Below are 14968 nucleotides of genomic sequence, written 5' to 3' on the forward strand. Positions count from 1 at the left end.
AGTTGCCTGCCGTTTTCACCTTGCCTGTTAGTTCTGCTTGTATTGTCTCTGCTCATTACCGCTCACCATGGTCACTAACCTTCCTGACGTTCAAGACCTCCCCCGGCAACTTCATATTAGGAAGGTGTTCCTAATGTTTGGTATACTCAGTGTATAATCAATATTATAAACTGGGTGGTTCGAGCCCTGAATGTGATTGGCTGACAGCCATGGTAGATCAGACCATATACCACGGGTATGGCAAAACATGTATTTTTACTCTTCTAATTACGTTGGTAACCAGTTTATAATGGCAATAAGGCACCACAGGGGTTTGTGATATATGGCCAATATACCACGGCTAACGCACTCCGTGTTGCATCGTGGCTAAGAACAGCCCTTAGCCGTGGTATATTGGCCATATACCACTCCCCCTCGGGCCTTATTCCTTAAGTATTGACCAACATGGCTGTCATACTAGCCGCTTGGATTCTTCATACTGATGTCATCACTTCCTTTAAGTCATGTGTCTTCAGTCTCCTGCCACAGATGATGTCATTGTCTTATTATTCTCTGTCCGTGGACTGCCATCTCAACCACCTTCTGTATCAGTCCAGTCCAGTCCACTGCTACTTCTTGTGGCTGTGGTTATTAGCCAGCTGGTTGAAATAGATTGCCTTCCTGCTGGCAGTAAAGATACATTTTATTGTTCATGAAGTTAAACTTGTCTTTTGTCTTTGGGAGTTCCGGGGGGGATCGTCGCCCAGCACTGCCCTGTGATTAAAAGTTGATTATATGTTAGTGTGACGTTTGTTTTGGAACGTATAGTCTTATAATCCCTGACGGACACGTGCCTGGTGCTACTGCCTGGCGCTACTGCCTGCTGCCTGGTGCTACTGCCTGGTGCTACTGCCTGGTGCCTGGTGCTACTGCCTGGTGCTACTGCCTGGTGCTACTGCCTGGTGCTACTGCCTGGCGCTACTGCCTGCTGCCTGGTGCTACTGCCTGGTGCTACTGCCTGGTGCTACTGCCTGGTGCCTGGTGCTACTGCCTGGTGCTACTGCCTGGTGCTACTGCCTGGTGCTACGGCCTGGTGCTACTGCCTGGTGCTACTGCCTGGTGCTACTGCCTGGTGCTACTGCCTGCTGCCTGGTGCTACTGCCTGGTGCTACTGCCTGGTGCTACTGCCTGCTGCCTGGTGCCTCTGCCTGGTGCTACTGCCTGGTGCTACTGCCTGGTGCTACGACCTGGTGCTACTGCCTGGTGCTACTGCCTGGTGCTACTGCCTGCTGCCTGGTGCTGCTGCCTGGTGCTACTGCCTGGTGCTACTGCCTGGTGCCTCTGCCTGGTGCTACGGCCTGGTGCCTCTGCCTGGTGCTACTGCCTGGTGCTACTGCCTGGTGCTACTGCCTGGTGCCTGTGCCTGGTGCTACTGCCTGGTGCTACTGCCTGGTGCCTCTGCCTGGTGCTACTGCCTGGTGCTACTGCCTGGTGCTACTGCCTGGTGCCTGTGCCTGGTGCTACGGCCTGGTGCCTCTGCCTGGTGCCTCTGCCTGGTGCTACTGCCTGGTGCCTGTGCCTGGTGCTACTGCCTGGTGCTGGTGCCTGGTGCTACTTCCTGGTGCCTCTGCCTTGTGCCTCGTACTACTGCCTGGTGCCTCTGCCTGGTGCTACCGCCTGGTGCCTCTGCCTGGTGCCTCTGCCTGGTGCTACTGCCTGGTGCTACTGCCTGGTGCTACCGCCTGGTGCCTCTGCCTGGTGCTACCGCCTGGTGCCTCTGCCTGGTGCTACTGCCTGGTGCTACTGCCTGGTGCTACTGCCTGGTGCCTGGCGCCTCTGCCGAGTGTGAATAAAAACCCACCGTCACCGGCTGAATGTAATTTACAATCATTCACACTTCACCAGTTCTCATCACAGAGACACACCGCACCGAGCTCCAGATGCCAAATAACATTCAGCCAAGTTTTTAATCGCGAGGCAATTTCAATTTCAAAATCCACGGCAGAGTTTGTCCTCTGGCTTTGTTTTTTTATATATCTTAACAAGCTTTTCAGATCCGTTTAAATGCGATAGGATCTCGCCATGGCACCCTCAGAGGGTCTGTATTGATTGAACGTTGTCAGTGTATTACAGTATGACGGCGGGGTATTTTTCATGGGGAATGACCTTTTAACTTTGCCTAGATGAATAGGCATGCGTTCCTGTGGTCCTCTTGTCCTCCCTGAGGAAATCAGTGCAGATCTATCGTTTATATCTCTTCCAGTTAAACTAGGAGTGTGTAGTCAGTCCAGTCCCATGAATCATTCTGTATTGACCATTTATAGAGTTACCGACACCCGTTGAATACCAAGTGTCACAGAAAGGGCACAGGGAGAGTAAGATGTCAAGTTATTGTCAAGATTAAGAATGTGAATCCCGTGGGCACATGGGTACAGGCCTGTGATTAAACAGCTTTGGCCCACCCCTCATAAATATGTTCATACTTTAGCATCATTGAACTACTGAAAAAAAGCCTAAAAACAACTACGTTTAGATGTCTCTTTTAAGCATCAAATAGCATGTTTACCACCTACAGTACACCGGCCACCCCCAGTAACACTTTACGGCTGGAAATAAGAATGAGACATTTTCATGTCTGTGTTGATAGTCAGTTTGCCCAAGTGAAGTGCCGTTCCATGAGCTGATTTTCTAGGCCCCCCTGCGGATGATGAGCACTGTAATAGCTTGTTGTCTATGGCACTGCAGCGGGGGGCTGTTATACGGATGGAGAAAATTACTGTCAGTAGCATATGATTGGTGTTAGCTTAGCGACGATCAGGCTAATCACACAGAGGGAGAGAGATGCAGAATGTCTGTCAGCATCTCAAACGGCAACCTATTGTCTGTGTAGTGGACTACTTTTGACCAGATCCCATAGAGCTCTGGTCAAAAGTAGTGCACTAGGTAGGGGATAGTGTGCTACTTGGGATGCACACGTCTCGTGTCAGGGCTGCAAAGTGCATAAAACACACGTCGTTAAATGTGGGGAAAGGGAAGCAAAACACAAACAACACACCCCCTGATTTGACTTGTAGAAGCCTGTCAGGGAAACCAGGGCCCAGTATGTTTCTGTGTGACTGTTGAATAAAATGTCTCAAGGATTGTATGGAATACTGAGGCACTCCTTTCAGCTGCCAAGACACACAATGGCCCTTGTTGTTGTGCGACAGTGTCTCTGCCACAGTGTCTAGATTAGAAAGTATTCTCCCATCACATAAGACTTGTTGAGGACCAATCTCCTTACATTGCTACGGCTTAGTCTACACGGCTGCTGATGCTGCAGTGAGAACAGGTGGGGAATAATGCCTGGATTGGATGGCCTAGTTTCAGGGGATACCCAGTACCCTGTCACTCCTAGACAGTGATACGAACCGAGGCCCCTGCCTTCCTCCCACCTCTGTCGCTAAGAGAAAATGTGCCACGCAATTCCCAGCACGTCCCGATGTTTCTTTTGTAATATTCAAGAGAAGAAAGGGGAAATTAGCGCTCATGAAATATACAGACGATCGAGAGTCCCCTGCATGTTGCTGCCTGGGAAGTCTTGGAGCTAGGCGGTGCGTCGTATTTAGCATGTCTGGCATTCGGGGAAATGCATTTGTTGATTCCACCAAGTTTATGTTTGTCCATTCCTCTGAGATCTCCAGCGTATTTTTACCTCGGTTGTTGAAAGTCTTCAACAAATGAACAACAGTAGCTCTCTACAATGCTACTGCCACCAGGAAATATATACTGCATCATGTAATAGCATTATGATTATTAACCCATGGCAGAAGTGCTTTTCACAGCTTATTGCCAGTCAGAGGAGGCTGGTGGGAGGAGCTATAGGAGAGTGGGCTCATTGTAATTGCAGGAATGGAATAAATGGAACGGTATCAAACACATGGAAACCACATGTTTGACGTCATTCCATTCCAGCCATTACAATAAGCCTGTCCTCCTATTGCTCCTCCCACCAGCCTCCTCTGTTGCCCGTTTCTGACCACACTCTGGAATTCAGTAGAAACCTCTGTACTACTGTGGCCCTTGATTCATGATGTCCTCTGTGATCCAGTTCAGAGTTTCAAACACGACATGATTGCCCTGAAGTGAGGAGGCTGTGCTACATGGCCCTCTTAAGCTCCATAGGAAGTGAGGAGGCTGTGCTACATGGCCCTCTTAAGCTCCATAGGAAGTGAGGAGGTTGTGCTACATGGCCCTCTTAAGCTCCATTGGAAGTGAGGAGGCTGTGCTACATGGCCCTCTTAAGCTCCATAGGAAGAGGAGACTGTGCTACATGGCCCTCTTAAGCTCCATAGGCGTTTGGGGGGGAAATAAGGCTAGTTAGCCACTCATGAGGTTAAGAGACAAGAGCGGGGTGAAAAACTCTCGCTCTCTGATGATTTTCGTTAGGGTGAGGAGAGACTTATCTAAGTGGCCTACACTTAGTGGGTCACACTTGCCCTTTGATTGGCCCACATCTGTCGGCAGCTGATCTGAAATGCCGGTGGGATATTGATTCCATGGATGGTTCTATCAGAGCCTTGGTATGTGACCCTCCGGCATCTGGTAGGAGCTATCACTACTGGATTTACTACACGCATGCCTCCCTAATGGCACCCTATTCCCTATGTAGTGCACTAAAGTAGTGCACCGAAGTAGTGCACTTCATAGGGAATAGGGTGCCATTAGGGACACAGACCTAAGAGTTGTGCCAGTCACCACTGATTAATATTTTGGCACATCAATAAAGCTTTAATTGAAAAGTTGTTTGACGAAAGTAATGATTCTGATTCAGTTGGGCAGAATTACAGTTTTAGTCTAATCATAATTGTGTAACAAGCTCTATGAATCTTAAACTGGCGAGCTTTAGTTACAAGTCCAGGCCACGTATTGTTGCAAATGTTCTGGAGCGCAATTTGAACTGTTTGTAAACCCACTGGCCTCTTGAACCAAACGGCAGGCTTTGAGGCCCTCTGTACCAAAGGGGCTACGCAGGGCCAGCCATCAATTCTGTCTGTGGTCATCACTCCCTCCCTGCCTTGGACTCCTCAGAATTTCAGCTCCCCAACCTCAAGATGACTCAATCCTTCCCACTGTGCTGCCTTTGTGGAAAACATCGGAGGGATAGAAGAAAACAATCACACATGCACACACAAAATAACAAACTGCACGTCTTCCTAGTATGCATCCCATCTCATCATACATAGGGTGCCATAGCAACATATTTACTTTGCTATGCAGATGCCCCCTCCATATGTATTATACCTGAGGGGATTTACATTATCTAGAGAGAGAGAGAGAGCTGACTTCTTAATTGTAATACTACTTCTGGTTGTCTTGTCTCTATTCTCTTTCTTTTGGTTTCTGAATCTTGTCTGTCTTACAGATGTGAAGAGCTGGGACTTGGAGCCGCAGTAGAAAACGCCTGAAGGTAGAAGAGCACCGAACAAGGATTATCTGGGTGGAAACCGCCGACCTGCGAGTTGGGGATCTTCGTGTGTGAGGATGTCAGTGTTTTCGCCTCGCTGACCGCAATGTGCTTCTCTGGGTAGCCCCCGGGCAGCGTTCCTCCTCTCTGAAATCGCCACCTCCTCTTCCCCTCCCCCTCCCCTATCCTTCCTCCTCTCCCCCTATCCCTCCCCCATCTCATTTAGTCCCACCAACCACCAGCTGCTCCATGGATCCCCTGTGTCCGAGTAATGGTGTGAGCCGGACACAGGCCCGCACCTCCGGCCAACTGTAGCCCCCCACCCCAGCCCCCCTCGGTCCCATTATTTTTTTATTTTTTTGTACTGGCTTATTTTTTCTCACAATCCCTGGAGTTTATTCTTGTTTGGAACCAGGGATGGATGTACCATTGGAGGCCAGCAAGCATGGCAAGAAGACGACCAGTCAAAAGCTGGAAGACCAGAAGAAGGTAGGATCAACATCACCTTCTTCCATCTCTCCTGCTTTGTCTGGTCCTGTCTGGCTCACTTGGTAGAGCAGTGTGCATCTCTCCTGCTTTGTCTGGTCCTGTCTGGCTCACTTGATAGAGCAGTGTGCATCTCTCCTGCTCTGAGTGGTCCTGTCTGGCTCACTTGGTAGAGCAGTGTGCATCTCTCCTGCTCTGAGTGGTCCTGTCTGGCTCACTTGGTAGAGCAGTGTGCATCTCTCCTGCTCTGAGTGGTCCTGTCTGGCTCACTTGGTAGAGCAGTGTGCTTGCAAAGTCAGTGTTGTGGTTTCGAATTCCCATTGGCGCCACCCATTCAATTTTGTATGCACACATCCATCCTGCTTTGTTTTAAAACAGTCCCATTAACAAGTGGGATCATCCTCAATGTGGGGGAACACTAAACAGTCCCATTAACAAGTGGGATCATCCTCAATGTGGGGGAACACTAAACAGTCCCATTAACAAGTGGGATAATCCTCAATACGGGGGAACACTAAACAGTCCCATTAACAAGTGGGATAATCCTCAATACGGGGGAACACTAAACAGTCCCATTAACAAGTGGGATAATCCTCAATGTGGGGGAACACTAAACAGTCCCATTAACAAGTGGGATAATCCTCAATACGGGGGAACACTAAACAGTTCTATTAACAAGTGGGATAATCCTCAATGTGGGGGAACACCAAACAGTTCCATTAACAAGTGGGATAATCCTCAATATGGGGGAACACTAAACAGTTCTATTAACAAGTGGGATAATCCTCAATGTGGGGGAACACCAAACAGTTCCATTAACAAGTGGGATAATCCTCAATACGGGGGAACACTAAACAGTTCTATTAACAAGTGGAATAATCCTCAATGTGGGGGAACACCAAACAGTTCCATTAACAAGTGGGATAATCCTCAATACGGGGGAACACCAAACAGTTCCATTAACAAGTGGGATAATCCTCAATGTGGGGGAACACCAAACAGTTCCATTAACAAGTGGGATAATCCTCAATACGGGGGGGAAAAACCAACCAAATAAATGTTTGTCTTTGTTGTTTCACCAAGACGCCAATGTCTAGTTGTTTTGATCCAAATCCCAGCAGCTTGTTTGTCTATACCTCCTATCTGTTGCCTTATCTTAGTTATTTATAAACTGTGGGAAATGGGTAGGATGCCTGTTCTGTTCCCCCCTAGCCCCTACAGTCTTTCATCTCAGCTTGTCTGGCATCTCTCTGGGCAGAACTCTCCCCGCCACCTGGGAATACATATTTACACACGGTTTGAGCCGCAGCCTTTTATGTCAAATACTCTGGGAATAGTGTTAAAAAAAGACATAGTTACTACAGAAAACAATATGGTATCCACTCTCCCACTCCTCTTCAGTTTTACAGAGGTGAGGCTAGCCGTGTGATCTCTTTCTCTCACACACACACACACACACACACACACACACACACACACACACACACACACACACACACACACAGAGCGGGAGCACGGCTCACAGTATTGGGCCCAATTTGGACAGCTACCCCTGACCTGATTCCTGCTAACCAAGTGCTGCCGATAAGCGCAATTATTCCCCTGCCCGGAACATCCAAGTGCAGGAGACGTGCGGTCGTACATCAGATCTGACGTTTGGGGCACTATTATCATCTCATGAAAGGACATGGAGCTTCATTCTTTTTCCATTTTAGGCCCACAGCCTCCTGTGAGGAGCGCTCACATTTGACCTTTAGTGGTACAACAGTATTGTGTGTGTGTGTGTGTGTGTGGGAGGGTGTATGGGTGCATGCCGCCTTAGTTATTCTCAGAACTTGAGGCGTATTGAAGATGGAAATGGTCTCATAAGAAAACAAAGAAAGATTTGCAGAGAGAAAATATTTTAAAAAGCACATACTTAAGAATCACTCATATATTCTTCAATTCCTCTGAAGGGAATGAACAGTTCAGCCATTAACTTTGATTATTTTTATATAAATCCATAACTGGCTTAGCATATTGAACGTCATTCGAAAAAAAAAGCAACAGGACCCTTTGAGGTAAATGAAGTCTAAACAAGAACATAAATACAAAGCAAACACTTGAAGGTAGCCTGACTTTGACCAGGCCAATATCGATCAGGATAATGTCACTGGAATTTTTAAGTCTGCTCGCTTTCAAAATGGAAGCAGATTTCTGACTCATGGAGCCTTCTTCGAATGCCAGCATGCGAGGGGAGGGCCAATGGGAAAAGGGTGAGGTTAAATATTCATACTTGCTCGCCGTTTGGTTTGAAAAAGTTTGCCATGCCAAGAGAGAAGTCATTTTTACTCCCGGGAGGAAAAGTATGATTTTAAGCCAGAGATTCCATGTTTTAGATTTCAATGATATTTGGATGATCACTTGACAAAAAGGAGATGAATAGTTGTGCAGGCCAGGCAGACCCTCAACCCAAGCATTCGTTACTTTTCTCTCTCTAGATGTATTGGTATCTGACTGTACATTACCGGTCTGAAAAGGCTTGTCAGGCTTGATTGATTGTTGGGGCCCCAGAACCACTTATCAGAGCTGCTACGTCTGCCTTTGTGGGTTGCTACTTCAGAGGCACAGTCTACGTCCCAAATGGCACCATATTCCCTATTTAGTGCACTGCTTTTGACCAGGGCCCATAGTAATGCACTATAGTAGTGGACTATATTGGAATAAGGTACCATTTGGGACAGAACCATGTTGCTCTGTGCGGAAAAATAACAACAGGTGAAGACTAACAGTGAAATGCTCACTTAATGAGCATTTTAAAGCCCTTTTCACAAATAGACTGTAGACTGACTATCATATTAAGGCCTATCACTCCTGACTATTAGTGTAAGGCTGAATAACCCAGTAGAAATGAAGTGGCAGTGGTGTTGTTTAAGGGAGTGTTTCAAAGGAGAGTAGTTGCAGAACTTTGGCAGTGGGCAGCGTAGGGCAGGGCTCCCCTGTGAATGAGGAGGCATGCTGCCAGCAGAAGACTTGGTACACTCCTCACTGGGTCACAGTGTGAAGGGAGATGATCAAGCCCCACGGCTGATACACCAGTGATACCCAGCGCATGAGGATGCCCTCTCTCTCTCTGGAACACTCACTGTCTGTGTGCTTTCTCTCGCTTTCTTTTTTCCTTCCTCCATCCGTCTCTCTCCCTCTCCATCCTTCTCCATCTCCCTCTCTCTCCATCCCTCTCTCTATCCATCTCCCTCTCTCCATCTGCCTCTCCATCCCTCTCTCTCCATCCTTCTCCATCCCTCTCTCTCCATCCTCCATCCCTCTCTCTCCATCCTTCTCCATCCCTCTCCTTCTCCATCCGTCTCTCCCCTCTCCATCCTTCTCCATCCGTCTCTCCCCTCTCCATCCTTCTCCATCCGTCTCTCTCCCTCTCCATCCTTCTCCATCCGTCTCTCTCCCTCTCCATCCTTCTCCATCCCTCTCTCTCCATCTCATCCCTCTCTCTATCCATCTCCCTCTCTCTCCATCCGTATCTCCATCCCTCTTTCTCCATCCTTCTCCATCCCTCTCTCTCCCTCTCCATACATCTTTCTTTCTCTCCATCGTTCTCCATCCATCTCTCTCCATCTCCATCCGTCTCTCTCCCTCTCCATCTGTCTCTCTCCAGAGAGCTACTACGCTGCTGTTTTTTGTCCTTTTGAATGACCAAGCTCTGATGATGTGAAGCTCACCCCGCCCCAGGGATAATGATTAAAGCATCTGATTGGCTATGGGTGGTGACTGTGTGTGACCTAAGGGTTGGTTGTACGTCTACGGCTGCTTCCCAAAAGGCACTCTAGTCCCAATATAGTTCTATATACTTTCACCAGGGCCCGTGGTCAAAGGTAGTGCACTATGTCGGGAATAGGGGACGCAGTCTACCACCAATCATCAGGGGGCTCGTTGCTCTACCAGAATGCCTTTAGGCTTTTTCTTATTTCTCTTGAGCAGTAGCCTTCTTGAGGTCTAGTCGAGTTGGAATTTAAGTGGATTCCAGAGCCAGCCCTCCCGGCTCTCTCTCTCTATCTAGTGATTTTGTTTTCACACACCGATGTGTTACACTTGTGCATCTATAGGCCCACGGGGGATGGAGCTATCTCCGAACCCTGTCAAAATTAGCTGCCTAGCCCCCTGTGGTAACTAATCTATCAGGACTGTTTTTTTTAAAACTGTGGTCCCGGAGCTTGTAAATGAGCGGTGAATAATTTAGATAGTGTTATTTTGTATTTTCTGAATCTGTCCAAATCAGATCTACATGCTAATGTCAGAACAGAGGAGAACGAATGGCAGTTTGTGAGAATACGCAGCACATATATAAATTATTTACATGCCACATTCCAGTGCAGATGTTCTAACGGGTCTTTGTTAGCGGTGTTAGGAACAGATCTATTGTACAGAGCAGTTGTTCCAAAAGATCTGGCTTAGTGAATGTCGATTGGTTGGTTTATTTGACGGATTCTAGACATTCTTGACTATTTAATTATATTGTTCACACTACACTCTGGTCTGTGGGGCCTACAGCCCAGCACAGCTTACAGATGTTCATTGATCCAGCCTTTTGATGTTATGTGGAGCCACATGGTCAGTGATTTAGGATGCCTCGTCAATATTATGGGCGGACATGGACATCATACCATCTACAATGAGCAGGGTCTGTTCATTCGAATCATACGATGAGTACCAAGGTGTTGTTGTTGATACAGAGGGGTATGCCTAAGGGTCTCGTCATTAACGAGCTAGCTAGCCTAATCAGCCTTGGTACACTCCTACTGGTTATGCCGTCAAATATGCACAGTTTAGGGTCTCCATTTTGAAAACAGCTCCATGGGAATCCCCCGCTGCTTCAATTCCCCATTGCCCCTCCTCCTCCTACTTCTATGGTAAAAATGTTTATGAAATATTTTCATCTTGTTTACCACTTTGCTGAGAAATCGACCAACATGGCGAGGCCGATTGGAAAGGTTCTCTTGTTGGCAGCTCTTTGCCGTCCATATACTGAGTTCCCAATAGAAAGGCCTCGGAGAATACCACACAGTGTGTAATGAATTGAGTGCACAGCTTCGGTTAGAGTCATGCGCTTTCAATGTAAATGATTAGGGCTCTCAGTGGTGTCCACATTTGCAATGTTCCATCAACAGACGCCACCGCCAAGGCTAATACAGTGTATTTAGTCTTTGGATGGCTTTTTTCGGGTCGCACCAGTTTAATCAAAAATAGAAAATAGACCCCCTCACCTTCATTATGGTACACCCCGCCCTCTTAAAAACCCATTATGTGGACAAATTGGTGCGGAGACACAGTGGACTCTGTTGTACACACCTGCTCTCAATTAGCTGTGCCCCCGTGGAGAGTGACATGGAACTAATGAGCCCATGATTCTGCCCGCCAACCCCTCAGGCCTAATGGAGACTGGCTGCGGACTGGGACCTGCCAGTCAAAGCACCTGCCTGCCACGCAGACAGAGCAGGGCCAACAGGTGGAGACTGGAGAGTGACAGGCGACAGAACTCATCTACCACCCCTGTCACGCAGACAGAGCAGGGCCAACAGGTGGAGACTGGAGAGTGACAGGCGACAGAACTCATCTACCACCCCTATCACGCATAAGGAGCAGGGCCAACAGGTGGAGACTGGAGAGTGACAGGCGACAGAACTCATCTACCACCCCTGTCACACATACAGAGCAGGGCCAACAGGTGGAGACGGGAGAGTGACAGGCGACAGAACTCATCTACCACCCCTATCACGCATAAGGAGCAGGGCCAACAGGTGGAGACTGGAGAGTGACAGGTGACAGAACTCATCTACCACCCCTGTCACGCATACAGAGCAGGGCCAACCGGTGGAGACTGGAGAGTGACAGGTGACAGAACTCATCTACCACCCCTGTCACACATACAGAGCAGGGCCAACAGGTGGAGAGTGACAGGCGACAGAACTCATCTACCACCCCTGTCACGCAGACAGCCTCCATCAGGAGGGTTCATCTACCCCAGGAAGTCCACCTGCTACTGTGTAGGCGATGGTTGTGTGAGTAGCCGACTACACTTCCTGGCGATGCGAGCCATGCTGTAACACAAACTTGTTTCGTTGTCGTAACACCTAGCGTTTGTGTGTGAGATTGGCTAGTGGTAGAGATTTGAAATGGGGCTTTTATTTGATGTCAAAGACGGAGGCGTGTTTTGTTTCATGGGACTGGTAATTTATAGGGCGTCTTGTAAAATCACTGTGAGGATACTTGGAGGTTGATTATGGTTCCCTCATAACTGACATACCATCTATGACCCTGAGTGAGAGATGGATAACGCTTTGTCAAACGACCATTTCCTTTGACACAGTTGGGCTTGTAAAGTACTATTCAGATTGCTGTATTTGCTGTTTTTTACAAGCATTCACCCTATTAGTTGTGTGTGTGGCAGTTTGATAGCACATTCGGTAGTATTTGTTACTGGCTGTTCAAAGAAGGAATGTCAAGTACAAGAGAACAGCTTGCGCAATCTAATCTAATCTACTGGACAGATAATGTGAATCATTTAAGAAAATGTGTAAATCATTGATGACAGAAGCAGTACCATCAAACGGTAGAAAACAGTTGGTAGTACAGGCACTGTTCTGCATACATCCCTGTTAGTCCCAAGCAGGTGTATGTGTTGACTCAATCTCTAAATCTGTTCCACCAGCGTTGCCTTTCCCAGATGTGCAACAGTGTGTCGATGTGATGAACCCTCTCGACCTCAAGTCCCAGGTAGCTCGCGGCAGCACGCTTGCTCACAGATGATGCTGAGTCGCCTCTTCGGCGGCGCTATCAGCCCTACGGAGCCGCACGGCACCCTCAGCCTCGTCCTCCACACGCCACTTGACCCCGTTATGGCTCGGCAGCTCATTCCATGTGGTATTAGTGGGCTGCTACCACAGAATAAAGTCTGAGCAAAAACATGTCAAAACACGACAGAGTCACGGGGGCGAGATGCTCACAAAGCAGCCCCCCTCCCCCTCCACAGAGCTGCAGAGACTAGAGTGGAGAGTGGGCCCTGGTCCGAGAGAGAGAGAGAGAAAGAGGGAGGAACGAACTCAATGACATTGACATTTGAAGAAACTCAGGGAAAGTCTTCGGTTGCACCCCAGAGCGATGGCGCTACTATACTTAGCGGAGCTCGTGTTAGTGTCTCGGCTCTCTGCTTCTCTTTAAGGCGCTGGCTGCTGAGAGAGCGGGTGATGGGGAAGGATGAGATCAGATGTGGTCGTCTCTTTGTGGACGGCCGCACATCTGTTGTCTCGTTGAAGTCTTTTAAAATGCAGTTGGCCGGGTGTTCTGTAGCATTTGAAGTGCTGAAACAGGGACTCTGGATCCTCAGACGATTAGTCCAATTTAGAAACAGGGTGACACCAGTCATCATTGATGAAAAGCATTAGTCAGAGTCGCTGTTCCACAATGTTGCTGTTCATGTGAACTATGATGAATTGAACTTTATGGGATTGTTTATTATTCTTGATATTTGACAGAGACCAGGGTTCAAATTCTCTTTCACATATCTGAGCTTTTCATTGAGTCTGCTTGGAGTGCTAGACGGACACGGTGGACACTTTCCGGACCATTCCATTGGTTCGTGCCAGGAGAGAACAATCATAGCTAATTAAAGAAAATAAATGATTATATCATTATTTTTAGTCTGATTAAACCCTCCAACCAGCCTGCCCGACCGCCCTGAAGCATCCGCATGGTCTTAAAGCCCTGTCTTGTATCACCATTGATAAAACTGGAGGGGGGGACAAAAATGCAATATATGTGTCCCCCCCCCCCCAGTGAAAGTTGTGCCCTTGCTATCAGGGATCCCATATGATCTTAAAATATTATCTCTCGGCTGTCCTATTTATGTCATAACCCCGGGCAGGACAATGGGGATGTAGTGTATAATGACCCCCCCCTGTGATGACTTGTGTCCCATCCGGTGATGCCACACCATCTCCAACTGGGCCACGATGAGAGCCACCGAATCTGAATCCCTCACAATCCTGTGATACCATCAGGAATAGTATCCCTCTCACCCGCTCGGTGTAGTTAATGGCAAGCTCTCTTTATCTGGTGCTGCACGTCGCCCAGATGAGATTGCTTCTCCTGCCGGCTTGAATTTCCCCATTGATTGTGCAGCCACTGAGATACAGCCACACTATACCTATTAGGTCCCTGTATTAAATCACACAGCTATAAGAGGGGTTACAGTCGGAGGGGGATTTCAAATGGATTGCCCTGGCCTGTATGGAATGTCTATGTATACCATAAACATTCATTCAAGCCTCTCTTCGCGGTATGTAATGTGCCGCGCCGATTTCCCTGAAATATCGCCGGGTCGTAAAGACCAACATATCCCAAACCAGGGTCGTATATCGTTAAATTGAAATCCCATTATTTGGGCCAGCATGGCGACATGTATCGGCGTTGCATTGTAGAGAAAGAGCGATTTGTACCCGATACAGCAGGCAATCTAAATGGTAATCATGTAAACCTCAACCTGACAGGCGCATTCTCTCAATCGGAGAGCAAGAGAGCACATACAACCAAAGCAGCACTTTGGAAAGTGAGTCATGAAACCATCAGAACTCAATGTTGACGTGACAGCTGGAATGGCCCGGTAACTAAAAGTCACGTCATGGTTGATCGAACATTACAGGTGTCAAAATGTGGACATCTGTACTGTTAGAATGGCATTACAACCTCTGTATAGTGCTGAATACTAGGAGACTTCCAACTAGGAGACTTCCAACTAGGAGACTTCCTACTAGGAGACTTCCTACTAGGAGACTTCCAACTAGGAGACTTCCAACTAGGAGACTTCCAACTAGGAGACTTCCTACTAGGAGACTTCCAACTAGGAGACTTCCTACTAGGAGACTTCCAACTAGGAGACTTCCTACTAGGAGACTTCCTACTAGGAGACTTCCTACTAGGAGACTTCCAACTAGGAGACTTCCAACTAGGAGACTTCCTACTAGGAGACTTCCAACTAGGAGACTTCCTACTAGGAGACTTCCAACTAGG

The sequence above is a fragment of the Oncorhynchus mykiss genome, chromosome 15 (assembly GCF_013265735.2).
Source record: "Oncorhynchus mykiss isolate Arlee chromosome 15, USDA_OmykA_1.1, whole genome shotgun sequence".
Taxonomy (NCBI): Eukaryota; Metazoa; Chordata; class Actinopteri; order Salmoniformes; family Salmonidae; genus Oncorhynchus; species Oncorhynchus mykiss.